The 25,396-nt window shown below is 50.3% G+C and overlaps 1 protein-coding gene across 1 annotated transcript in view; it reads left to right on the forward strand.

The window, feature by feature from the left end:
• Positions 1–25,396, forward strand: part of ICE1 (interactor of little elongation complex ELL subunit 1) — a 591,393-nt gene that overhangs the window by 268,466 nt on the left and 297,531 nt on the right. The gene's annotated exons all lie outside the window — the stretch shown is intronic.

A 25,396-nucleotide genomic window follows, 5' to 3' on the forward strand; every position in this document is an offset into this window, starting at 1 on the left:
ACTGCAAGTATTTCTTTAAGTTGGGTGGCCACACAGCTACAGTGGCAAACTCCACTTCTCCCAAGGAGACTAGACTGGCTTCAGTGTGTTCCCAGATTTTTTTTATTTTTTTTATTTTCATCTGTATTTTTATGAAACAAAGGTAAACCTATAAAGGTAATACATAAGTCTAACTCCTCTGCTCAGAGTTATGAATATTGCACCTTTTCTATTCTGTGTATTCCCCTGCTTGCGTTACATATACCAGTCAATTAATCACACCATGAATAAGTTTTTAGTAAAATACTAAACACATGATTAATATGTTGAACATACTTTTTTATTTTTTTATTTTTTTTTATTAACATTTTGGAAATGTAATCAACATTTCAACATACAAAACCAAAACAAATAGGTCATGTTACAATATCATCCAGCCGCCAGGGCCACACCAGCCCCCTGCGGGTAGTGTCTCAATAATAGTAAGCAGCCGCATCATCCCACTTTAGTCCGGCATTATCACGTAATCGGATGAAGTTGTAAATAGTCAATTAAGTACACCCAGTAATCTCGGGGCCTCGACCCTCCGGGAAGCTCCTCCTCATACGTTTTGAGAGTGTCCTTACAGAAGGTTAAGTCTTTGATCCATTGCTTAATCGTGGGTGCTAGCCTACTGTTCCAGCATAGCGATATTCGCCGTTTGGCCAGCAAGAGTGCAATTACAGTAAATTTACGTTTCAGAGAGCGCAGTTCAGGCAGAATCCCCAACAAACAAGTCTTTTCTGAACATACCAGCTCTATTCCCACCATTTCGCCCACCACCTTTACCCAATAATCCGCCACCGCCGTGCACCTCCAAGCCAGGTGACAAAAGTCTGCCCCCTCCTCCCCACATCTGCAGCAGCGCGAGTCTTCCCGTAACCCATACCTGCAGAGTCTAGCCGGTGTATAATGGGTCCGGTGTAGATATTTGTAATGCAGCATTCTAAGATTACCATTAGGTGTCAGCATTTCAGTCAGTGAACAGTCTTCCCGTAACCCATACCTGCAGAGTCTAGCCGGTGTATAATAGGTCTGGTGTAGATATTTGTAATGCAGCATTCTAAGATTACCATTAGGTGTCAGCATTTCAGTCAGTGAACAGGCTATCTCCCATTCTTCCAGTGTCAGTGGGTCATCTAATGCGCTATTCCATTTGTCCATTGACTTCTGCGTATTTCCCGCTATGTCTTCTTGCAATTTACTATAGTCTCAACACCAGTTTAGTGGCAGTGGGTGTTGTTATCAGAAACTGCAACGCCAGCATCTGTGGCGGCTCCTCAGGAAACGAAGGGTAGAGTGTCCTCAGTGCATTTTGCAATCTGTAATATGTAAACCTAAACAGCAACGTTTGATTACTAATATATGTAAGCTCGCTTAGTGTCTGAAACGTTCCATTAGTAAACAGATCCCCCATTGTTGTCATGCCTACCTGCCGCAAAAGCCCCATCCCTACCTTCTCTCGCATCACCGACAATTCTGGATGGTGCAATAGAGGCAAAGCCGGCGCGTATAATGGCAGCTTATATGCTTTCTTCCCCATTACTCGCCACGCCCGATTTGTCGTATCTATTGTATTTATATCCCGCTTATGCAGCGGAGCGCGCACATGCGGAAGGACTGCCCGTAGCGGAACGGGCGCCGCATCCCCCTCCTCCACCGCCGTGTGTGTCAGGAACGGGACGGGATGGTACCAGTAGTGTGCAAACTGCGCCTGCGCGCATAGATAGTATAGCATAAAATCCGGCACTCTAAACCCGCCTTTAGCATACGGTAGCGTCAGTGCTCGCAGTTCAATCCTGGCTTGTTTACCCGCCCAAATCAGTCTAAGCACCATCGCTGATATTCTACGGAACACTTCGGCCGGTGGTTGTATCGGTATATTATTGAATAAATACAACAACTTGGGTAAGACGACCATCTTGTCAATGGCCAGCCTATCTGCCAACGATAGTGGCAGTTGTATCCATCTATCTATTTTCCCTTCCAGCGCTCCTACCGCCCTTCCATAGTTTGTTCGAATCACCACCTCCGGGTCCCTATGATACCACACTCCCAGATATCGCACCGGGTCCGTTTGCCATTCAATTGGGTAGTCCAGCTGGTGTGGGTGGGTAGTGTCCGATAAAGGGACAATGACCGATTTCGCCCAATTAATGCTTATCCCGGACGTCTGTGCAACCCGAACATACTCCCGCAATAATGCATTTAAATTCACTTCAGGATCGCGCACATACAGCAGCATATCGTCTGCATAGAGCGATATATGGAGCGGCCGCTGAGGAAACTGCAGCGCCGAATAGTGATGCCTCTGTCGCACCCTACACGCCAATGGCTCCATCGCCAGCGCGAATAGCAGTGGGGACAGCGGGCAGCCCTGCCTCGTCCCCCTTCGGATAGGTATCGGGTCAGACACAAATCTGTTTACTCTAACTCGTGCCGTCGGGGCCGTGTACAGCAGCTGTATCCACTGCAGAAAGCGCAACGGAAATCCCATCCGCCGCAGCACCTTGTGTAAATATGGCCATTCTAGGGAATCAAATGCTTTCGCAGCATCCAGGAGGACCGCAGCCGCCCTGGTCGTTGGCTGTAAATAGTGCGACAATGCAAATAATGTTCGCGTGCTGGATCTGGTGGGGATAAATCCCGACTGATTCGGCAAGACCAATCGGGTCATTAGCGGCTGGAGCCGTTTCGCCAATAGTTTGGCCAGAATCTTCACGTCAACATTAATTAGGGATAGAGGTCTGTACGATTCGCAACTCTCAGGGTCCTTGTTTGGCTTCAATAACGCAATGATAAGCGCTTCACGCAGCGTGGGCGGCAGCAGCATCTGATCATGTGCATGTCCGTACATCCCCACCAGATGGGGTGCTACTTGGTCAATGAATGCCTTGTAGAATTCACCCGTGAACCCATCTGGGCCTGGTGTCTTCCCGTTTGGTAGCGTTTTAATCACCTCCGACACCTCCTCCACTGTGATGGGTTCCGCTAAATACTCTCTGTGTGCATCCGACAGCCATGCTATCGCCACCTCCTCTAGATAGTCCCCTATCTCCTCTTCCGATGCTGTCTGCTGCGTCTCGTACAATTTTTCATATGTAGCTCTAAATTCCCTTAGGATATCCTATGCCCCATACTGCATGTCCCCCTCCTCATCACGCACCCCACGCACTATCTGTGGTGTTCTCCCCGCACATATTTTGGCTGCTAGAGTTCTACCCGGCCTACCACCCTCTCCATAATTTCTGGCTACCTGTCGCTTCGATATGTACTTTAGCTCGTCCTCTGCAAGTGTTTGGTATTCAGTGATGATGTGTCGTATGTCGCCTAGCAGCTTAGTATTTTGTGTACTCTCGTATTCTCTCTCTAACTTGCGGATTTTCTCCTCACGGTATATCAATTGCTGGCGAATATCTTTCAATATTCCAGCACTCGTTCCAATGCAGATCCCCCTAATGGTAGCCTTAAACGCCTCCCATAGCAACCCAGGGTCCTCCGTGGTTGGCGCATTCAGTTCAAAGTACTCCATCACGGCCTTACCTATTGCGTCTGCATATAAAGGGTCAGTCAGTGCTCTCGCATTGAAACTCCAACTAAACGGGGGGGGGGGTGTAATTCGGCAGCTCAATGGTGAGTTTGACCGGATTATGATCCGATAGGGTTCTAGGTAAATGGCACACGGATCTCGTCCACAGGAGCGCTGCCGCAGACCCCAACCAGTAATCTATCCTGGACCAGCTGTTACTAACCGCTGTCGTATGCGTCGCCTCTCTGCTCTCCCGGTTCCTTGCTCTCCATATATCCGCAAGTTCCCTATCAGCCATTATAGCCAGCAATTTTCTCCTAGCCCTGGTGTGAGGTTCAATTGCGTTACTTGACCTGTCCCACCCATCCTGCAGTGCTATATTGAAATCTCCCCCCCCAGATCAGTGGTATGTCAGGCAGTTCATCCAGTTTATTCCACACCGCAGTATAGAAGTCCGGGTCGTCTACCTTTGGTCCATAAGTATTAACTAATGCCACTTTATGTCCCCGCAGTCTCCCCACTACGAGAACAAAGCGTCCCATCTCATCCTTATACGTAGTGTCCACATCAAACTGTACCCCCTTCCTGATCAGTATCATGACCCCTCGGGAATAAGAAGAGTACGACGAATAATGCACCGTCTCCGCCCATCTACTACCAATTCGCATAGGCGCCGCTGGCGTCGTGTGCGTCTCCTGTAACATAGCAACATCAATGCGATGGCGATCTAAGTATGCCAACACCTGCCTTATTTTCTTGGGGTTATTCAGCCCCCGTACTGTCCCGCATATTGGTCCTCAGTTCGAGTCCATGTCTTGATCCACTCGTCGTTGCTCCTTTCGCCGAATAATGATCCTCTTGATAAAGTCATGTGCCTCCTTAGGCGTCTGTAGAAGTGCCATTTTCCCGTCATAGGTGACCTTCAAGCGTGCTGGGTATAGCATAGCATACTCAATTTGCAGCTCCCGTAGTTTCTTTTTGACCGGGTTGAACTCTTTACGTGCCATCTGGACCGTCAACGTGAAGTCCGGGTAGAACTCCAGCTCGTTGCCCTGATAGTTGATCTTGCGTTTGTCTCGTGCCATGCGGAGAATGGTGTCGCGATCTCGGTAGTTCATGATCCGCGCCACTATAGGTCTCGGAGGCAGGCCAGGTTTCGGTCTTGGGGCCAGCGTTCTATGCGCGCGTTCCACCAGGAAGATGGGTGAGAGGGGGTCCACTCCAAACACGTTTTTGATCAATTCCTCCACATAGGTTTCCATCTTGACAATGTTCGTGGACTCCGGAACGCCCGCGATTCGTACGTTGTTGCGACGGGACCTCGCTTCCAAATCCTCCGCCTTGTTTTTAATAACATCCAGCAGCCGCTCCATGTCCGTACACTTTCGGGCCGTGGCGTGCGATTCGTCTTCCACCGCCGATATCCGGGTCTCCGCTTCCACCAGCCGCTCCCCGTGACCATCCAGCTTTGCAGCCATGTTGTCCACTCGTAATGTGATAGAGTCTAGCTTGCCATGTATGTCCTGCAAGCTTTGCTGTATAGCCTGCAGGGCACGGAGGGTGCTGGCGCCGCCTGCACAGCCTCCGCAGCCGCCTCCGGAGTCTCCGACTGCGCTTTTGCAGATTTTTTTGCATCAAACTGTAGCTTTGTCTGGCCTCGGTCGTTCTTTCCCATCGTGACGATCACCTCCACGTGCGCGTCGAACCCCTTCGCCTGCGCACTGTTGCTCGTGAAGGATCGCTCCGGAGCTCGTACCTCCTCACCACTTCTATATCTAGTGCTCTAGGAGTGCCACTGCATCCCACACGGCGCCTCCGTGTCACCGGCTCCAGCAGCGCTTCAAGGGCAGGCGATCACGCAGGTCGTCCTCGCAGGCGTTCAATGCACCCTCCTCTTGTCCAGCAGCGCACACCCGTACCTCCACGCACAGCTCTCCAGCAGCCCGGTAGTCCACGCACGTGTCGCGTCACCAGGTCCAGCCGTTCTCCGCTCGCATCCGCCACCTGCCTCCAAATCCCGTTATCTTGAGCAAGTCCACACCCGCACATTGCATGCAGCAGTCGCACGTCGAGTGCCCCCCTCCGCTACTCACTCGGTGTCCGCTGGAAGGCATCAGGCTCCGCTACGACGGGCGCCATTTTGCGTCCGGCGCCGTCCTCTCTTCCGCGCTCTTCCCCTTGATCTGTCTTAGCGCCGATCTTTAGTTTCTGCTCCAGGTATCATCACCGCTTGCAGGTAGCTCCTCCGCGCAATGTAGGTAGCCTCTCCGTCCCTCCAGCAGACACCCGTCAAGCTCGTCACAGTCCGAGTTTCTCAGCCAGCGCCGCCATATTGCCTGACCCAGAGCCAGCCACGTCCGCCCGGAGCACAGTTTGCTTCGTGAATCTTTATCTCCGGAGCTGCCAGTCACCACATACGTTCTCCAGCATGCCCAATTGTTCCGCCACCCTGGTATGCCGTTTACATGCCTCTAGGATCTCCGCATGTCGTCGATATTTGCCGTTTCCTTACACCGACCAGCGGAGCCGTCTTAGCAGGCGGCCATCTCGCCGTGCGCCCTCTAGTGCCCCCCCAGTGTGTTCCCAGATTTGCTCAGGGTACACCTCTGATCCCATTTGTATGCTTGCTGCCCCAGGAGTAGCTGTACTGGGTGCCTTAGGGGCTTTGTTTTGGGGGCAAGCTACAGTTAAGTGTCCTTGCTTCTTGCAGGTATTACACCAGGCCTTTAAGGGATCAAAGTTCTTCCCCCTATATGGTTGGGGCACATAGGGAGTAGTTTGGGTCCCACCCACCTGAACAGGTTTTTGGGGCCCTTTGGAAGACTCAAACTTTTTATCTTGGGGATTCTCACCACCTTTCCCCTGGGGAGGCTTTGGGACCACTTTCTTTTGGTCACCCCCAGTGGTTGTCTTAGTCACCCTAGTCTTGACCCAGTGGTCTGCCTTCTTTCCCAATTCTTGGGGAGAAATTAGACCTAGGTCTACCAAATGCTGATGCAACTTTTCATTTGTGCAGTTACTTAAAATATGTTCCTTCGTGAATAAATTGTACAATCCATTAAAATCCTGCACACCATGTCCAGCTAACCAACCATCCAGTGTCTTCACTGAGAAATCTACAAAATCAATCCAGGACTGGGTCTGGGTTTTGTGAGCCCCCCTGAATCTAATTCTATACTCCTCAGTGGTGAATCCAAATCCCTCAATCAGAGCTTTCTTCATGAGGTCATAGGATCCTGCCTCTGGCCCAGAAAGGGTCAGAAGCCTGTCTCTGCAGTTACCAGAGAACAGTTCCCACAGGAGTGCCCCCCAGAGAGGTTTCTTCACTTTTCTGATATCACAAGCCCTCTCAAAGGCTGTGAACCATTTGGTGATATCATCACCTTCCTCAAATTTAGGGACAATCCCTTTGGGGATTTTAAGGTCAGAAGTTTCCTCCCTATCCTTATTTTTGTTATTGCTGCCACCATTGATGGGTGCTAAACCCATCTCTCTCCTTTCTTTTTCTAGAGCCAGGAGCCTGGACTCTAGCTCTAATCTTTTGGCCAGCCTCACAAGGCTGTCCTCTTCACTTGGGGTACCCCAGTGTTCTCTCTGGGACCAGAGCCACCTGTGTAGTCTCTAGGTTCCCAGATGCTAATTCTTGAGAGGGAGGGTATGGGTGCCCTCTCCTCCCTATGGAATAGCCCAGGGGGGTTGTTGTCGTCAACCTCCTCTGCTTCCCTTTCCTCATCTGACTGGCCATCACCATGTTCAGATGGGTGGTCCTTAGCATACTCAGCCAAGAGCTCCTGGAGCCCTAGTTTGGTTGGATGCAGGCCCATTTGTAATTTTTTAAGTTTGCATAAGGACCTCAATTCCTTGAAAGACAAGTGTAAGTAAGGTGTGAGGTCGAGCTCCTCCACCAGGTGCATGTTGTTATTATCACTAATAGCTGGGTTTGTTTGAGACATTCTAACCTGACAGTTCTAACCCTCTACCCTGACTATAGTGACTTGTATTTTTCTAGAATTCTAATGGGACTTAAGCAAGGACCTAGCAAGACTTTTAGTAATTTTGGAAAGACCAATCAGAATTCTAAAGGCAATTTTTAGGAGTTCTGTCGTGTGGTCAGATGGTAACCAAGTAGTCCAACAAATGCAAGTTTGTATCCCACCGCTGCCACCAATGTGAGAAAGTGGCTCTGTATATACTGTTCTTTAATAGGTACAGGGTGTACAGAGTCCACAGACCCCAAGGGTTTAACAGAGGTTAAAGTTAGATATAACCTTACTCTCCAAAGTGGTAGCCTGGTCGAGCAGTAAGGCAGTATCAGAGGACGTGTAAAGCATTTGTTGTACACACTCAGTCAGCAAATAGTTCCACACACTCAATAACTGAACTCTAGGCCAACGGTTTGTATATAAAAAATATATGCTTGTTTTATTTTAGAACCAACACTTGGAATTAAAATATACTTTCTCGACAGGAGATGTTTCATAAAAATACTTTTGTATATGCAATAGACTTTTTAGTAAACAGTTACAAATAGTTGCAGTAGGCAACTCTATTTCTAAACACAATACATTGAGCTCAATGCTAAATTCAATTTACATGCAACAGATTACTTTTTAGATTACTTTTGTAATTCCAGGCTTGGATCCTAGATCCAGTCCTGGGTCAGTTCTCAGAATCAGCTGTTGAAAGTCGACTTTGGTACTGTAGTGATTTTGAACTAATATTTAGCTATTTCAAAAGTGAGCACTTAGAAAATATTTCAGAGCAAACAATCAATGATTCCCTATGGAAGGAAATATAGGTTACAGGTACAGTAGGTTATCGTTACTTTTGTAATCCAGTACTGGGTGGCTAGACTCAGTACTGGGACATTTATCCAAAACAGGTAAGTAATTAAGTTTTCAGATGTTATACGATTTTTGAGGAATATTTAGAAATTGCAGAAATCAACACTTAGAAGAAATTTCATAGAAAAGCAGTCAATGGTTTCCTATGGAAGAAAAATGAGTTAAAGGTAAGTATAGTTGTGGGTACTTTTCAGAGTCTGTGCTGGGCACCAAGATCCAGCACTGGGAGCTCACCTAAGAGCAGGTGAGTAAATTCGTTTTTGGTACTCGGCTGATTTTTGGTGTACATTTTGAGTTTTGAAAAGTTCACACTTAGAAGAATTTCCAAGAAAAAGCCAGTCAATGTTACCCTATGAGGAAAATGAAGTTAGCGGTTTAAGGGTAAGTTCTCGACTGGCAGAGTTGAAGTTCTGGGCATAGACTCAGGGGTCTCCCAGTGTCAGGTAGGTACAGTCAGTTCACCCTCAGCGGTTTCAGGACGGCCGGGTGCAGAGAGAGTTAGGCCCAATGTTACCCTATGAGGAATAGGGGGGCCTGGTTTGGTGGCTGCTGACTAGCAGGCCACGCGGCTTTGGGAGCTGGGCTCCTGGTCACTCACTCAGGGCAAGTGGGGAAGTAGGCTAGTGTAGAGATTGCACTGCCAGGGCCACTCGGGCGGCTGGGTGCAGGGTGCTTTTGAGCCGTCGGGCGCTCAATGGAAATCAATGGGAATGTTCCGGTTAGGAAAAAGGCTGCAAGCTCGGGGACGAGGATGCTTCAGGTGCCACCACCACTTCGAGAGGTAAGTTGGGTAGTTGTAGGTTAGGTGGGTACCCCGGGATTGGGCACTGGGGGCCGCAGGGCGCCGAGTGCAGGGGTGCCTTTTGGTGTCGGGAAATCTTACCCTCTGATGATCGCGGTTGGGGGGGCACCTTGTTCCAAGGCTGCAGGCTTCTTCCGGAATGTCGAGGGGGGTCCTTGGGTGCCGGACTCGGGGTCACAGTCGCCGTGGGGTCGTCCTCAGGCGAGAATCCTTCTGCGAGTGTGTCGAAATATGTCGGAGGACACAATTGCAACTAGGGTGGTGGTGCGCTGCTGGACCAGGTACTTGAGGAAGGTGGGCGCTGCGACTCTCTATTCCCCAGACATACCGATCACGATGCTGCGCTATCTCCCGCAAGGGGGTCACTGGGCAGGGCTGGCGGACTGGGTTGAGGCAGGACAGAGAGATGGGGGACCTATACCGAGACTCTGCGCTACTTCCTTTTGAAGACCTGCAAACTGCGTTTGACTTGCCCGGGGGTCATATCCTGAAGCATAGGGCCTTAATGCGCAAGATTAGGATGGTTGGGGGGGGCTTGAGTAGTGAGGGTTTTTAGAGCATGGGGGCGCAGTTCGCCATAAGTTGGCAGGGTATGCTCAGACGTTGAGTCCCTTGCTCATTTTGCCACTGGATTCAAGCAAGCCTGGCTGAAGACGGCTGAAATGTCAGAAACCGGTCCTAGGAAGCTTGTTTCCGGTCCAGGGAAGACATGGCTTGGCAGTTCGGGCTGGACTGTTCCCATGAGGCACAGGGTCAGACTGATTTGCATATGGCCATGTCTGAACTGGGGTGGCAGAGTGGGCTAAAGAACGGTGATGGATCAAACCCAGATCTGTTGACTGGGTGTGAGTGTTTGATTGGTTCTGATGCTCCGTCCATCACCACCCCCTTTTGTACCGCAACAGAGGAAAAGCAACTCGACTACGTCTGCGACGCCGCTGCCGACTCCGTGCCCAGAGGGCAACGCCACACCGCTACCTTGGTCTCATTGACGACGCCTGCTGACGCCGCCATCGAGCTGCTGCTCGCACCGCAACCTGTGGGCACCGCTTTCCGCCTCGCTTCACGACGACGCCTTGGTATCCAGACGACACCGCTCCACACCGAAATCGGCGCCGCTGCTTGCACCGTGGTTCGAGGGTACCGCTTGTAAAGTTACACGATGCACCGTCCTCATCCCGCACCGCAGCCTTGGCCTACTGACGCAGGCGTCATCGACTCCAGTTCATCAGCCGACGACAGCGCTTCAGCAACAATGACTCCGCTACTTGCACCGTGACCTGCTAGCACCGTGACGAGCACGGCCTTCATTTCGCACCGCGACCCTGGTCTCACCGACGATGCCATCTGATGCCGCCACCGAGCCTCTGCTCGCTCCGCGACCTGAGGGCACCGCACCGCTACACTTCGCAATGTAGCACCCAACTCCTGCCGACGCCAGCGCTCCTGATCCCAACAGAGAAGAGATCGACCTGCAACGATTGCGACTTCGAGGGCCCCGACGACTCCTGCACGACCTCCGGAACCGACGCCTGCGGACGCTGTGTTTTCGGAAACTCAACGAAGAGGTCCCCGACGTCCTGCATTTCTAAAAGGTACTGTTTGCGGGTCTTCCCGACACCGTAGCTGGCCTGCGACGCCGCGGTCAGCCAGAACTGTTTGGATTTGTTTGGTCACGACGCCGTGATAGCCCCGGACAGAGCTTCCGACATCAAGGAAATGTTTTTAAAGCTTATTTTGACAACTGTAGATTTTTAGGTACTGTATTGTGGATTTTTATAGTTTTTGGTCTCGTCTTAAAGTACATAAAAATATTGGATATTTTTCTAAACTGGTGTGGTGTCCTTTTGTAGTGCTTACGCTGTATTACTGTGGGTTATGTCCAAATGCTTTACACACTACTAAGATAAGCCTGACTGCTCGTGCCAAGCTACCAAGGGGGTAAGCAGGAGATATTTTAGGAGTGTAACTCCCTTATCCAGACTAGGAAGAAGGGTCCCTATTTGGACAAAGGTGCCAGCCCTTGCCAACTGGAGACCCCCATTTATAACATTGGTGGCAGCGGTGGGATAGGACTTGCGTTTGCACTTTACTTACAGTGATTGGTGTGCACTGCTACCATATAGCAGACCATTACGTGCCACATACTAGTTCTTTTTCGCCTATTTTTGATCTCGCCAGTTTGAACTTGCCACTTCATCATTCCGGAATCAAGAGCATCATCTGTTGCATCCCTGGAAATTGCCTTTGAGGAGGATAGGTTGGAAGCCTACAATGTTAGGGAATTTAAATCAATTTGCAAGAACCTAAAAGTCCAAGTTAGAGGCCTCACTAGGAAGAACTAGCTACAAAAGGTGCTGAGGGCCTGGGTAGCAGCCAGAGATGCAATTGGGCAATCTGGTGATCTCAGTGGAGAGGCGGAGGAGCCTATTCCTAGGGTGGATGTGCTTTTGGGAGGGGGGAACCCTCCAGGCCAGGCAGCAGTAGCCTGTCCCCAGAGGATTTGGAAAAACTCAGGATTGAAAGTGAGAGGGAAGACAAAAGAATAGCCATGGAGGAAAGGAAGATGCTCTTAGACCATGAGCGAGGTCTTAAGAAGCTGTAGCTAAGCAGTAGGCCCAGCTCAGATAGTGGCAGCAATTCGTCAAAACAGGCAGACAGAATTGTACACATCCCTAAGAACGTAGGCAAGGAATTCAAGAAGGGGGGTGACATACAAAGGTGGTTTCAAGGGTACGAGGCAGCAATCCACAGGAATGGGGTCCCTGAGGAGAGTTGGGGAGCAGGATTGTGGCCTGTGTTCCCAGAAGAAGCAAGGGATACTTTAATAGCTTTGGGTAAGGGGTATCACATCACCTATCCAGACATGAAGGACGCCCTTCTCACTAAGTATGGTCTTACCCCTGAAAAGTACAGGGATCAGTTCAGATCCAGTAAGAAGTCTGATGCCAACACTGGGTTGGATTGTGTGGATGTGTTTTGCCGGTCACTGGATGGCTGGTTGAATGGCAGTAATGTGACAGATTTTCAGGGGTTCTACAATTTGATTGCATGGGAGCACTTGTCTTGTCTATGTTTTGCAGATTTGCGCCAGCACCTAGTTGATAGTAAGCTGACTGACCGTAGTAAGTTTGCTATGGAGGCAGACCGCTGGGTGTGTACCAGGTTTCACAAGAAAGTGTTTGGGGGAGACTCAGCCAAAGGTGGGCAGGGTCCCCAGCAGAAAAGTGGGGGGACAAGGGTAAAGCACAGGAGTTCTCTAAAGGGCCCCAAACTAACACCCAGGGTAAAGGTCCCCCCCCCCAGAGATAAGAAACAAGGGGTCTCGTCAGGAAAGCCTGCTGAGACCGGCCCCTGTAAGTGTTTTGCATGTGACCAGGTAGGGCACATGAAGGGGGACTCCAGGTGCTCAAAGGGGGCTCAGCCACCCTCCGGTGAAAATTCCAAAGTGTTGGCTAGTGTAGCGCTTGGGGAGGAGAAGGAGTACCCACAGGAGGTTGGGGACCCCACAGAAATGGCCCTCGTCTCACTAGGGGACAGTGAGATGGTCCCAGGAAACCAGGTGCCCCCTAACACAAAGAAATACAGCACCTGGGTGACCATCAATGGGAAAGGGGTAGAGGCTCTCCGAGATACAGGAGCCATTGTGACCTCAGTCCGGTGTCACCTGGTCTCTGAGAAGCAGGTAGTCCCAGGGGCATTCCACTAAGTAATTGCGGTAGACAATTCAGAGCACCAGTGTCTGGTGGCGCAGGTTCCCTTCGAGTGTGGGGGGGGGGTCTCAGGTCCCTTGAGAGTGGTTGTGAGCCCTTCCATGCCTGTAGATTGTCTGCTAGGTAACGACCTGGAGCAGTCCTTGTGGAAGGATGTTGATCTCAGGTCTCACTTGGAGATGCTTGGGTTGCCAGAGTGGGCATGTGTGTCCACTCGGTCAATGGCGGCTAGGGAGGATGGTTAGGAGGACTTGGAGCCTGAAACAGTGGCCCAACTACCTGCCAAGAGAAAGGGCAAGGGGCGCGGGAAACCGACCCCTGAAGTTCCCACGGACCGGAAGGAGGCAGACCTTGAGGGGGATGCTCCGGTGCCTGCAGGGGAGCAAGTAGATGAACTGGGGGACATCTCTGAGCTGACCCATTGACAGCAAGAAGGGGGTCCCACCAGGGAGTAATTCTGCAAGGAGCAGAAAGAGTGCCCTTCTCTAGAGAGTCTGCGGCGGCAGGCTGCAGACCAGGCAGCTGGTGATCAGTCCGGATCACATTGGATCTGCTGGGAGAAAGATCTCCTGTATAGTGAGCCTAAGGTCGCTGAGCTTGGGTTAGCCCGTGTGCTGGTGGTACCCCAGCGTTTCAGAACCTTCCTACAGGGTCTGGCTCATGACGTGCCTTTGGCAGGACATTTGGGGCAGGACAAGACCTTTGACTGGTTTGTCACCCACTTCTTCTGGCCCTATATGCGAAGGCAGTCTGATGGACATTGCCGGTCTTGCCAAACTTGCCAGGCAAGTGTTAAGAGTGGGAGGAAGGTCAAAGCTCCTCTCCAACCATTTCCAGTTGTTGGAACACCCTTTCAAAGGGTAGGGATGGACATTGTGGGGCCACTGAATCCCAAGACCGCCATGGGCTACAGGTACTTCCTGGTCTTGGTGGACCATGCCACCCAGTACCCAGAGGCAATCCCTCTCAGGACAACTACGGCGCCAGTGGTGGGCCGGGCGTTAATGGGGGTCTTTTCCCAAGTGGGGTTCCCCAGAGAGGTGGTTTCTGACAGGGGTACCAACTTCATATCTAAGTATATGACATCCCTGTGGAAGGAGTGTGGTGTGACTTACAAGTTCACCACTCCTTACCACCCACAAGGTAACGGTCTGGTAGAGCGATTCAACCAGACCTTGAAGGGCATGATTAAGGGTCTAACAGAACCCATGAGGCTTAAGTGGGACGTCCTCTTGCCGTGCCTTCTCTTAGCATACAAGGAGGTACCACAGAAGTCTCTTGGGTTCAGTCCCTTTGAGCTCCTGTATGGTCACCCTGTGAGAGGACCTCTAAGTTTGGTGAAGGAAAGCTGAGAGGCAGCTCTCCGGAACCCTCCCCAGGATGTATTTAGTTACATGCTGGCCTTCCGAAACCAAACTGCCCACTTCAGGAAACTCGCTCAGGCGAACCTGGAAGCAAGCCAGGAAGAAATGAAGAAGCGGTATGACCAGAATGCCACTCTGGTCGAATTTCAACCTGGACAAAAAGTATGGGCCATGGCCCCAGTGGAACCTTGTCTCTTGCAGGACAAGTGAACTGGGCCGTTTGAGGTGGTGAAGCGCAAGAGTAATGTCAACTACCTGGTGGATTTGCATGCTCCCAGGAACCCTTTGAGGGTCCTCCACGTGAACTGCCTCAAACCCCACTTCGAGAGGTCCGAAGAGAGCACGCTCTTGTCGACAGATGACGGGGTGGAAGAGGAGAGTGAGCCTCTCCCAGACCTCCTGTCTGCCAAGGAAGGTGAGGAGTCAGTGGAAGGTGCGATCCCCTCCCCTGCACTGACCGCAGAGCAGCAGAGTGACTGTCACCGGTTGTTGGGACAGTTTGCCCCACTGTTCTCCCTGACCCCCGGTGTTACTCACTGGTGTACCCATGACGTGGACACCGGTGACAGCCCGCCTGTGAAACACAAGATTTACAGGTTGACTGACCGGGTTAAGGCCAGCATCAAAGAAGAGGTCTGTAAGATGTTGGTGTTAGGGGTGGTCGAGCCTTCCAGCGGTCCTTGGGCCAGCCCAGTGGTCTTGGGCCCAAAGGCTGCTGCACCCGGTGCCACTCCAGAACTACGTTTTTTTGTGGACTATCGTAGGCTCAATGTTGTCACCAGGACTGACGCACACCCCATCCCCAGAGTTGATGAGCTCATTGATCGGTTGGGAGCTGCTAAGTTCCTCAGCATGTTTGATTTAACGTCTGGGTACTGGCAGATTGCCTTAACCGATGGGTCCAAGGAGAGGTCAGCATTTTCAACCCCAGAAGGACATTACCAGTTCTGGGTGATGCCCTTTGGGTTAAAGAATGCCCCTGCCACTTTTCAGGGGTTGGTCAACCAGGTGTTGGCTGGGCTGGAGGATTTCAGTGCCGCCTACCTGGATGACATTGCAGTGTTCAGTTCCAGCTTGGAAGAACACTTGCAGCACCTTGGTGAAGTGTTGAACGCGCTGCAGAGGGCAGGCCTCACGATCAAGGCCAGTAAGTGCCAGATCGGGCAGGGTTCTGTGGTGTACTTGGCACACCAGGTAGGAAGTGGCCTGGTGGCGCCCCTATAACCCAAGATTGACACCATTCTGGCTTGGAAGCCCCCCGAAGACCCAGACAGAGGTGAAGGCCTTTTTAGGACTCACCGGGTACTACCGGAGATTCGTTAAGGGTTATGGCACCCTTGTTGCCCCCTTAACCGAGCTGACTTCCAGGAAGCAGCCCAAGAAGGTGATCTGGACTGAGTCCTGCCAGAAGGCTTTTGATGCCCTGAAGGTCGCCATGTGCACGGCACCCATTCTCAAGGCACCCAACTTCTCCAAGGAATTTGTCATGCAGACTGATGCTTCAGAGCATGGGGTAGGAGTGGTGCTCTCACAGCTGAACGAAGAGAGCCTAGACCAGCCTGTAGTCTTCCTTAACAGGAGACTACTTCCCAGGGAACAGAGGCTGGAGTGCCAAAGAAAGGGAAGCTTTCGCTGTGGTCTGGGCACTGAAGAAGCTGAGGCCCTACCTGTTTGGTTCTCACTTCGGGGTTCAGACAGACCACAGGCCCCTCAGTTAATGCAAATGAGGTGTGAGAATCCAAAACTGCTGCGGTGGTCCATCTCCCTATAGGGAATGGACTGTTCGAGGCATATGAGCTGCAGATCTCACACTTAGCATTAGATCGCCATCTGGTGTTGGGTTTGGATGCTTGCACCTTGTTGTTGTCTTGAAAAAAGTCTTTGTAGTCACGAGATAGGTGACTCCTACCTTGGACGATAGTGCGCATGAGCATCGACTCCATCCTCAGATTGGTTTTTTTCCGCCATTGGGTTCGATTGCAATTTTTGCGCACCGGTTAGAAACTTTAGTTTTCAAACTTTTCGACCGGAAAACTTTCACAAACTTTTCCAATTGACTAGACACATCAAAATCCGATGCGCTTTTCATCGGTTCAATTCCAGTTGTCGATGCGGGCAGCTGGGACTATCGACGCTGTAAGGCCTACAGCTCATGGAAAGGACGCCTTTCAAAAAATGCCCCCAGTGTGGAGCAAAATTTCCACACAGTGACCATCACAAGGTCTGTAACCTGTGCCTCTTGCCAGATCACGACGAGTCCAGCTGCCCAGCCTGCGCTTCCTATCGATCAAAGAAGACCATTCGAGATCGTCGAGCTCGAAGACACGTCATGGCACAGAGACCAGCTCCGGAACCGGTGGACATCTTCGACGAAGGCTCAGATGTCCCAGAAAAAGATTCCGAAGATCTCCAAATCATGTCAGAGGCAGAAGACTCAGACGACCCCATCACTCCTGGGCAACGAGTGAGTACTACTGCCTCTACCCCAGCTCCCACACCAAAGCAGAAGGCACTGGTCAAGACTTCGCCTGTTGGCCCCGGTCAAGACTTCGCCTGTTGGCCCCAGTCAAGACCGAAAACGCACTTCAGAATCCCCGCCTCCGGACCTGGCTCCGAAGAAAAAAGACAAGCCTTCCGGTAGCTCGGGACTGAGCAAACCGTATGTACTAGTCCCACCGGCTTCTTCGGCACCGAAGATAAAAGATCACTCGGCTCCGAAATCGGCTCCGATTCCTTCCACTTCCAAAGACAAACCTGCCCTGAACACATCGAAGCCCGTGGATAAGCCGGCGTCAAACACCTCTAAATCTAAAAATCACGCCACGGCTCCTAAACCAAAGCCTTCGGAACTGAAAACCAAGCCTTAGGATCACTCCACGCCTCCTAAGGCCAAAGAGCATAAGAATCCACAACAGCCCTGCTCGGAACCGAAAAAATCAGCGCCGAAACCGGTTATCGAGGAAGAGGAACTTTTTCATCCGGATCCTGTTGATCCTAAACAGAAAAAGATCTACATCAACCCTAAAACAGGACATGTCACAACTGTGCCATGCAAGAAGAGGAAATTGGACACAGCACAAACCCCTCCAGTGCCTGTGAAGGACTGTGCCACATCACCTATGCCTCCTTCTTCTCCTGTCCTTCCATCTAACACCCCTCCTCTCCCCAAACCTGTTACACCGCCTCAGCCTGTAACTTCTCCACCACATACACCACCTCCAGACGATTATGATGATGACCTAGGGGTGGGTGGTGACCCTAATGACCCCTTCACAGATCCAGATGACCCACCACAAGACGATTGGAATTACAATGATCCAATAGATCCCCCAGACCTCCCAAGGCCCCAACCATACCCAACAAAACCATTTCCTCCAGATGATAATATTGGGTTTGGACAACTTATCAATAGGGCTGCTGTATTTCATGGGGTGCACATGCACTCAGACACACCAGAGGAGGATTTTCTTCTAGACACATTTGCACAGTCCCAGAAGACTGTACAAATATGGCCAATGATTAAAGGGGTCATTAAGCATGCTCCCGACATATTTAAAGATCCTGTACGGGCCAGGATTCTTAATCCCAGGATCGATAAGAAATATAGACCTACCCCTGACGATCTTGCATACATCAAGGGTCAGCTGCCTCTAGATTCATTAGTAGTGTCCAATGCTAGAAAGCGAGCTAATTCACAAACCTCAGGGGACGCACCGCCCCCTGATAAAGAATCTAAATTATTAGACGCATCTGGCAAGAGGGTAGCTGCGCAGGCCGCCAATTACTGGCGCATAGCCAACACTCAGGCACTGCTGGCTAGATATGATAGGGCCCATTATGACCAGCTGGAAACCCTATTACAGCATTTGCCTGACCAGCATAAGACTCAAGCAAATGACCTAATCCAAGAGGGCAAACTTATCACCAACGTATCAATTAAATGTGCCCTTGATGCAGTGGACACTGCCGCTAGGTCTGTCAATACTAGTGTACTGCTCAGAAGACACGCCTGGCTGCACATTTCAGGCTTCAAGCAGGAGGTCCAAACAACCATTCTAAATTGGCCTTTTAATCAAAACCATCTTTTTGGGCCGGCTGTGGACACTGCTCTTGAAAAAATGAAAAAAGATACACAGACTGCTAAGTCCACGGGAGCGATGCAGTCTCTTTCCGCAAATGCGTGGCTCATTTTGTCGCTCCGTTTATAGAGGAACCTCCAAGAACGTGGGCACAGATAGCTCATCTTCCTTTAAAAACACTACCCAAACATCCTCCAATAGAGGATATTTCAGAGGAGGTTACAGAGGGAACAACAGTAAAGGGAGAGGCTGTGGTAACAACACTCGTACCTCCCCTGCTGCTGAAGAGTGACTCCCCCTCCCCCCCCCCCGACCATTCCACTCCGGTCGGGGGAAGATTAACACAGTTCCTACCTGTCTGGAACTCCATCACAACAGACAGGTGGGTAAGACAAATTATCCAATATGGTTACTGCCTGGAACTTACAGCTACCCCCCCAAACATACCACCCAGACAGCGTCCAATGTTCACAGACCATCTTACACTTTTAAAACAAGAGGTTCTCTCACTGCTTCAAAAGCACGCTATAGAGCTAGTCCCATTACTACACCAGGGAACAGGGGTTTACTCCCTGTATTTCCTAATCCCCAAAAAGTTCGGGACCCTACGGCCAATTCTCGACCTCCAGTGGTGACCTTCCATTCGGGGTCACCACTGCTCCAAGAGTGTTTACCAAGTGCCTTGCAGTAGTAGCAGCACACCTACGAAGACAACAGATCCATGTCTTCCCCTATCTGGACGACTGGCTAATAAAGGCCAGTTCATTCAACCAGTGTATCCAACACACTCATCAAACCATCCAAACACTACACAACTTGGGGTTCACAATCAACTATACCAAGTCGCACCTTCAGCCCTCTCATGTACATCAATATCTGGGGGCCACAATAAATACTTCCACAGCTCTAGCGTATCCCAGCCAGGATAGCCAGTATACAAGCTCTCATCACCAAATTTCAAATCCAACACTCTCTCCCAGCCAGAGTGTTTATGCAACTCATAGGCATGATGGCATCTTGCATTTTCATCGTACTTCACGCAAGACTTCAAATGCGTCCCTTACAGGAATGTCTAGCACATCAATGGAATCAGGCTCACAGACAACTTACAGGTCTGGTGTTGGTGGACAGCCGCACACATGGCTATCTGCAGTGGTGGAACACCAAATACTTGTCCAAAGGGCAGCCGTTCCTCGAGCCTGTTCCACAGTACTAACAACAGACGCATCACTCGCAGGGTGGGGAGCCCATCTCTTAGCTCACACCAAATGGACCACTCAACGAAAAGTGCTCCACATCAATCATCTGGAACTACTAGCGATATTCCTAGCTCTGAAATCATTCCAACTCCATGTAAAAAACATGACGGCCATGTATTAAATACAAAAACAGGGAGGAACACATTCTCTACAACTGTCCCAGCTTGCACAGAACATTTGGAGGTGGGCCATCCCACAAAACATATACCTCCTCGCAGAACACCTTTCAGGAGTTCACAATCACATTGCGGATCTGTTAAGTCGACAGACGCAACAGATTCACGAATGGGAACTACATCCACAAGTTCGTCTACCTTTTTTCCAGATGTGGGGCCAACCAGACATAGATCTATTTGCCACACACCAAAATGCAAAATGCCCAAACTTCGCCGCCAGGTTTCCACACCCACTGTCCAAGGGCAATGCGATATGGATGAACTGGTCAGGCAGATTTGCGTATGCTTTTCTGCCACTCCCACTGATTCCACTAGTGGTATGCAAGCTCCGACAACAGTCTCTAAAAATGATCCTAGTGGCTCCCACATGGGCGCGCCAACCGTGGTTCACAACACTACTGGAACTCTCACTAGTCCCACACCAAAAACGACACCTCTCCCCATCACTACTAACGTAGAACCATGGAGAGATAAGGCAGCCCGATCCAACTCAACTGAATCTCGCGATCTGGCTCCTGAAATCCTAGAGTTCGGTTACCTTAACCTTCCACCGGACTGTATGAACATCATTAAAGAAGCCAGGCGACCTACCACCAGAGCTTGCTACGCAGCAAAGTGGAAAAGATTCGCCATTTACTGCACTAACAATCATATTGATCCACTGGATGCGTCCATCCAGAACATCATTTGCTACTTACTACATTTGCAAAGATGTAATTTGGCATACTCATCCATAGGTCTACATCTAGCAGCACTTTCCGCTTACTTACAAAACAGACAACACTTGTCACTTTTTAGGGTCCCAGCAATTAAAGACTTTATGGAAGGCCTTAAATGAATCATACCTCCCAGATTACCACCCTCTCCATTGTGGAATCTCAACATTGTGCTTACTAGGCTCATGGGACCTCCATTTGAACCTCTGCATAAATGTGAACTTCAATTCCTCACATGGAAAGTAATTTTCCTTATTGCGATCACCTCTCTCAGGAGGGTAAGTGAGATCCAGGCTTTAACCATACAAGAGCCATTTTTACAAATACAGCGTAACAAAGTGGTTCTCAGAACAAACCCAAAATTCCTACCTAAAGTCATTTCTGCATTTCATCTTAATCAATCTGTGGAGCTACCGGTTTGTACCGATTGTGCCACCCACGTGAGTAGCCCTAAAAAGGCAACTCACACCTGCCATTGCAGAGTCTGCGCGCAGTTTGTAACTGCCATGTCGATTTGGCAAGTGCACCCACTTGCCAGGCCCTAAACCTTTTCTTTTCTACATGTTAGTCACCCTTAAGGTAGGCCCTAGGTACCCCTGTGGGCAGGGTGCAGTGTATGTCAAAGGTAGGACATGCCTTGGTGTGTGGGGCATGTCCTGATAGTGAATTACAGCCCATTTTGTTTTTCACTATTGCAAGGCTACCTGTTCCCAATAGGACAGAATGGGACATTTGTTTATAATATCTTATAAACATAACTGGCCCTGGGAACTAAGTGGAAAAATAAAGTTTAGTATGCCTGAACTCAGAATCTAAAGATTCATTTTTTAGTGAAGGTGATTTTTACATTCTGTGTTTGAAAATACCACTTTTAGAAAGTAGGTATTTTCTTGCTCAGTCATCCCGTGTGCCTCTGCTGGAATGTGGATTGCCTGTCTGGGTTTTGTATGACAGAAGGCTGGGGAGCAGGAGTGGCTCCAGATAGTCTAGGTAGGGTCAGGAAAGGGCTGAATAGACCTGGGCTGCAATGGGGGAAGGGGGAGGAGATTTCCTTGCATCTCAAAGGGCCTGGTCTGCCTCTGACAATGCTGTCTCCACCTCCTGCCAGGAAATCACACCAGAGAGGGCAGAACTGGTTCTGGCTGGGCACAGACACCCTCTGCCTAAGAGATCAAAGGATTTTGGGATATAAATATTGGGGCCCAGTCCCCTGAACTTAAGAACTCTTTTGCATCAAGAAGACTGCCAAGAAGAAGAGCTGGAGAAGCTGTGAGGACGACCTACCACTTGTGCTTTGCTGTGTTGGCCTGCAGTGGCTGCTTCTGTCTTGATTGGACTGAACTTTCTGCAATCTGCTTTGTGAGTTTCTCCAAGGGCTTGAGGTAGAGCTTGCCCCCCGTTCAAGAAGTCTCAGGAACAACAAAGACTTCAAGCTCGTCTGCCCGCAGCACTGGGAACTATGTTTTGTGCTGCAACAGAGGAAAAGCAACTCGACGACGTCTACGACGCCGCTCCCGACTCAATGTCCTGACGGCATCACCGCGACCTTGGTCTCATCGACGCCGCCTGCTGACGCCGCCACTGAGGCGCTGCTCACACCGCGACCTGTGGGCACCACACTCCCCACCGCCTCGCTCCACGACGAAGCCTTGGTATCCCAGACGACGCCGCTCCATGCCAAAATAGACGCCGCTGCTTGCACCGTGGTTTTAGGGCACCGCTCGTAAAGTTACACGACGCACCGCCCTCATGCCGCAGCGCAGCCTTGGCCTACCGACGCCGGTGCCATCGACTCCAGTTCGTCAGCCGACGACAGCGCTTCAGCAACAATGACTCCGCTACTTGCACCGTGACCTGCACCGCCTTCATCTCGCACCGCGACCCTGGTCTCACCGACGACGCAATCTTATGCTGCCACCCAGCCGCTACTCGCACCGCGACCTGAGGGCACCACACGCCGCACCGCTGCACTTCGCACCGCAGCACCCGACGCAAGGGCCCCTTATCCAAACAGAGAGAAGATCGACCGGCAACGCATGACTTCGAGGGCCCCGACGACTCCTGCACCGACCTCCGGAACCCACGCTTGCAGACGCCGTGTTTTCGGAAACTCAGCGAAGAGGTCGCCGGCGCCCTGCATTTCTAAAAGGTACTGTTTGCGGGTCTTCCCGACACCGTAGCTGGTCCGCGACGCCGCGGTCTGGCAGAACTGGTTGGATTTGTTTGCTCACGACGCCGTGATAGCCCCCAACGGAGCTATCGACATCAAGGATCTGTTTTTAAAACTTTTTTTGACAACTTGAGATTTTTTAGGTACTGTATTGTGGATTTTTATCGTTTTTGGTCTTGTCTTAAAGTATATAAAAATATTGGCTGTTTTTCTAAACTGGTGTGGTGTCCTTTTGTAGTTGTTACACTGTATTACTGTGGGTTATGTGCAAATGCTTTTCACACTGCCTCTAAGATAAGCCGGACTGCTCGTGCCAAGCTACCAAGGGGGTGAGTAGGGGTTAGTTTAGGAGTGTAACTCCCTTATCCTGACTAGGAAGAAGGGTCTCTATTTGGAGAAAGATGCAAGCTGTTGCCAACTAGAGACCCCCATTTCTAACAGGGGCGATTCTGCAAAGACTAAGAGCTGGAGAAGCTGTAGGAGGGGAACTGCCACTCTGCTTGTTACTGTGTTGTGGTGGCCTACTGCTTGCTGCATCTGTCTTGGAGAGTGAAAGGACTGGGCTTTGTTTTTATCATCCTGCTTACAAAGGCTCTCCAAGAGCTTGTGTGCGCTTGCCTTCTGTTAAGATGTCTCGTCCATCAAAGACTTCACCCGGCAGCCCCTGAACTCCTCTGCTGAAAGTTCTGACCTGCCAAGTAGTGCCAATTCCAGTTCTGGGCCCTTGGAGGTGGCTTCTGCTGCTTCAGCGCCTGTTTTTCCCACAGCAAGCTTGCTGTGCGGTTGAAAAACTAACACTTCACCGCGGTGTGGGTGCAGAGTTTACGCAATGCCTGTCGTACGGCTCCAAGATCGCCTCCGCCTGAGTCCCGAACATCGTGTCTCCGACGTCCGAGACACTAACTCAGACTCTGACACGGGGCCTGCTGTGCGGCTGAAGATTCGACGCATCACCTGATCACGTCTGGGAAAACCGTTGCAGCACCTGTTTCGCCGCCATCGCATCAACCCCAGTGCGTTTAGATTTTCCACACATTGCACCTGTGTGCTAAGTTCTCCACGTGGCCCCAGCAGTAAGGAACTAAGGCCGTGTGTCCCGATATTGATGCATCACCTCCCCTAACAGGAACTGACGTATCGTCTCCCTTGACAGCAATGAACCAATGCATCACCTCCCCTGAGCTGCAGTAAGGAACCAACATATTACCTCCCCTGGGAGTAAGGAACCAAATCATTGCTTTGTTTTCCAGTGCCTCCCCTGCGCCTGTTTTCATCTTTGAATTTTGACGCATCCCAGGCACGTAGTGCTAAAAGTGATGCATCCATAGTTTTCTATGATGGAACTATTTTAAAACTTTTAAAAGTGATATCTTTGCATATGTAGGTTGGATTATTGTTGTTTTGGCCATGTTTTACTTAGATAATGATTGGCTGTTTTTCTAAACGGGTGTGCTAGCCATTTGTAGTTTTTTCACTGTGATACTGTGTGTTTATGTACAAATGCTCTAAACATTTCCTCTGAGTTAGGTCTGACTGCTCATGCCACACTACCCAGGGGGTGAACATCTCAGGTGTGTTACTTCCTCACCCTCACTAGAAAAAAGGGTCCCTTCTTGGACAGGGTGCAAGCCATTGCCAACTAGAGACCCCCCTTTCTAACACTCACGAGAAGCTGCCCAACCAGCCAGACCAGGACACATTGATACAACCGTACTCCAAGCAGCTAAGTCTCGCGATTTGGTATCTCGGGTCTTAGATTTTGGAATCTTAGATTTTGGCTACCTCAACCTACCTCCAGAGTGTTTGATCATACTTAAGAGGCTGCAGGTCTACAACAAGAGCCTGCTATGCAGCCAAGTGGAAGAGATTTGTAAATTACTATTCCAAGGCACATTAACTCTTTTCAGGCCTCGCTTACACATATATTAGACTCCATTTAGGCGCAGTCGCTGCTTACTTTCAGAATAGGGAACACATTCCTCTCTCCAGGGTTCCAGTCATTAAAGCCTTTATGGAAGGACTTAAGAGTCATTCTCCCCAAGGTCCCACCTGTATTTGCTGGAAGCTCAACATAGTTTCCACCATATTTATTGGCTCCCTCTTTTGAACCACTTCACGCATTCCCTTTGCAGTTCCTTTCCTGGAAGACTGCTTTACTAGTAGCGTTTGCCTCCCTCAGGCATGTGAATGAGCTTCAGGCTCTTACCCTGGAAGAACCTTTCTTTCCAGTTTACGCCAATAGACTAGTCCTTGGGACAAACCTCAGATTTCTTTCCAAGATGGTTTCTTCTTTCCACCTCAACTATCGGACGTCCAGTGTTCTTCCCACATCCAGAGTCCTTTGCAGAGAGGGCTCTTCACACACTAGAAATCAAAAGGGCTCCCATGTATATGTGCACAGGAGAAAACCCTTTTGTAAGACACAGCAGCTCTTTGTCTTGTTTTCCAAACCACACACGGGCTGTGCCCTTTCTAAACCAAGGATAGCATGCTGGTTGGTCAAATGTATACAGACCTGTTACGCCAAAGCACATTTGCCTGTCCCTCATAGATCACACTCTACCTTCAAAAAGGGGCCTCTGTGGCTTTCTTAGGTTACATCCCCATAGCTGGAATCTGCAAGGCAGCTACCTGGTCCATTCCACACATATTCACTAAGCATTACTGTGTGGATGTCTTAGCATGCGGACAAGCTAACATTGGCCAGGCTGTACTCCATACACTTT

Source organism: Triturus cristatus, chromosome 5_2 (assembly GCF_964204655.1).
Source record: "Triturus cristatus chromosome 5_2, aTriCri1.1, whole genome shotgun sequence".
Lineage (NCBI taxonomy): Eukaryota > Metazoa > Chordata > Amphibia > Caudata > Salamandridae > Triturus > Triturus cristatus.